Here is a 3372-nt window from a genome sequence, read left to right as displayed (position 1 = left end):
CTTTTGGGCAATAATCTCGAGTATCAAGAAAAAGTTCATTAAGAACTTGAGGAAGTTTTCAGAGATTCAAAGACACCAGCCAGCGTAAAGGAGCTGTCGCAGTTAAAGTATCTTGAGAGGATCATAAAAGAAACGCTCAGAATGTCCCCAAGTGTACCCATAATCACAAGGAAATTAGCAGAAGATGTAAAAATAGGTATGACAGAATTTTTAATATCAAAATAAAAAAAATCTTAAGATATTTACATGTATCTGTAAATTTGAAAATATTCTCAATGAAACGGTAATATTTTTACTTAAATGATGAAAAGAATGTATTTCTGTTTAGAGAGATATCTTTTTCTTATTTATTAAAGACTAAAGAAAACGATTTGGCAAAAGACCAATACTTTAAAATCCATTTTAGATAGCCTCCAATTTGTGATAAAATCTAAGATAAAATTTTATTTATTTTTTTATGCCTTGCGTGAGTGTGAATTCTTCAATTGTTTTTAATACAAATAGAATTTTATCATGAATTATCATATAGAGATTGTCTAATATAGATTTGATATTATATTATTGTGGGTTTTACAAAAACCTTAAATTATATATATATTCTTGCATCTACTATATTATATCTGCGTCATTAAAAAAACTGAATCGCCTCTCGAGTGAGATATTTCACGGTAAACCTTATATTCCTCAATTATATATTCCAAGTTAATTCAACGATCTAGTCAATTATCGGTTTCATATTTAGAATATAAATAAAAATGATAAAATAGAATGTCTTTTTCTACTGGTACATCAGGAAAAATGTAATTAACGATACATGAAAAAATAAATCGTAAATATGGAATAAAAGTTTTGCATATGAAACTCTGTTTTTGAAAAAATTAGAAATATGAAAAAAGATATCCTATTTAACATAAATGTGATAAATTATTACGCGCACGGTTATATTCTTTTTAAACACATTTTTACAGATTATTTTACCCAGCACCGTAAATATCGAGAAAGGATTTCCTTATCATTTGATGGAATCTTGGTTAGGCAAAGGGCTTTTACTTTCTACAGGTAAACGCATAAACTCTTTTACAACTATTTTTAATACTTCATTAAAGATGAAAAGTACATTGCAGCTTATACCAGATTATGCGTTTTTGATATATGGTTATTCGCGAAAGCATTTAGAACAAATTACAAGAAAACAGAAGAGTAAAATTTCACTCTAATGCAACTACGTAAATTTTTGTATATATTTACACCTAACAAAAAATGAGATATTTTTTTCGTGTTCTTATCTTTGTGTGATTACTTGTGTAACTGATTTTACATATTATTAATTATTCATATTAATTGGCACGCTTTAAAACGTTAGTCAGTTGTTTGTGGAATTTTCTTTACACTACAAATATTTGGTAGCGATATGCAAAAAAAAAACAAAACTAAAATAAAATATAAAATTGTATAATAAAATGTTCTTTTTCATTTTTATACTAATTTTTGCGCACTTATATTCTTTATGTCTCGTACAATTTTTTTAAGACGTAAATGTATTGTTGATTGAACTGCTTCAGGAAAACAATGGAATCATGATAGAAAACTCATCGGGCCGACGTTCCATTTTAGTATATTGGACCAATTTGCCGTGGTTATATCCGAAAAAGCAGAGATTCTGACAAAATGTCTTGAGAGAGAAATAGCAAAGAACACAGGAAAAGCTATCAATATTTTTCCGTTCGCTAACAATGTTGCTCTCGACATTATATGTGGTAATAAACATATATATATATCACATCATTATAATATATAATATGTCTTGTAGACAAAAGTATCGCTGACACAGTATATTTTGTGCTGCAATAACAAATTTTCAGTTACATGATATGAATAATAAAAAGATCTGTCAAGTACTATAAATTTTAATTTTGCTGAACCAATATATAAGTTCTTTCGTTATAATAATAAATTGATTGCCTATTTATTTATTTATTCATTTATTTCGCTATTAAATCAACACTTAAAAATATGTTTGCTAGAGAAATAGATGATTTTGCTTTAACATTGAATTTATTCTCTACAGTCAAATTTAATCGGCACACAAGATCATTCTATTCTGTTAGTATAATTTCGATGATCTCGATTTCCGACATTGTATATGTATACCAACGCAGAAATCAAATCTTACGTGACATTTTTTATATAATTATGAGAATAAATATATGACTTATTCTCGTAGATATTTAAATATAAGCAAAATTTTATATCAGTTTCGGTATATAAAAATTAATTATTTGACTCAATATTATTTTCGAGAGTTATAAGTATTAATTTTATTCTTTTATGGAATTTGTAAAGAATATAGCATACATTGACAAGCAAGTTATGGCGATAATAATAATAAATAATTATTTTGCAGAGACGGCAATGGGTGTGGATATACATGCTCAAGAAGTTGAAACCGAGTATACCACAACAATACATAGGTTCGAAAAGTCACGAGTTACATTATTTTGTTAGTAATAAAATAGTTAACAGCATTAATGACTTATTAAGAAGATCTGTTTAAGAATTAACAACAGAATTTGTTTGATTAATTTATATTTAATATACTTAATAGCATTAATATGTTATTATATCAGTTTAACGTTTTGATCGTATTTTTAGAAGTTCTAAATTAATAGCCGACCGATTTTGTCAACCGTGGCTTTGGTCAGATTGGTTGTATAACTTAGTGCCTTCAGGAAGAAAATATAATTCAGAACTTAGCAAAATACATAAATTTACGAAAGAGGTACGCGCAAAAAGTAACGCTAATGATACATTTAATACATAATACACTTAATACATAATGTATTAAGATATCGGCAGAATTTTATTAAATTAATTGTTTACACAATTTTTATTGGGATAAATTCAACAAGCTTACAACGAATAAATGATAAATTTCAGGTGATACGTAAGAAGAAGATCGCACGACAATCGGGAAACAGGTCTACCAAATCGGAAAACGAGGATGACGAACTTGATATAGGTATGATTATTAAATTATTAAATTATCGTTATACATATGCTTTGATGGCTTGTGTAAATATTTTTAAAATTATTTTCATGAAATTTATTTCGATAGGTAAGCGAAGGAGGAAAGCTTTTCTGGATCTGTTACTAGATCAGAATGAGAAGGACGAAACTCCGTTAACTGATGATGAATTGAGGGCACAAGTCGACACATTTATGTTCGAGGTGAGAGAAAAATCTTTGAAGTTTAACATAAATTATCAGACTATCAGACTCGGTAATGTTATTATAACTGAGTGTTATAAAATTGTAAAGATATATAATGATACAGGGTCATGATACAACTGATAACTTGGTAACTTGGACGCT

General features: G+C 27.6%; 1 pseudogene; it reads left to right on the top strand.

Moving 5' to 3' along the window:
* The first annotated feature begins 913 nt into the window (after positions 1-913).
* The window catches only part of LOC115246213, a 3765-nt pseudogene continuing 1306 nt past the window's right edge, over positions 914-3372 (top strand).

Source organism: Formica exsecta, unplaced genomic scaffold, assembly GCF_003651465.1.
Source record: "Formica exsecta isolate Colony F162 unplaced genomic scaffold, ASM365146v1 scaffold1410, whole genome shotgun sequence".
Classification (NCBI taxonomy): domain Eukaryota; kingdom Metazoa; phylum Arthropoda; class Insecta; order Hymenoptera; family Formicidae; genus Formica; species Formica exsecta.
Note: the sequence above shows the minus strand (reverse complement) of the source record. Positions and strands in the feature narration are given on the sequence as shown.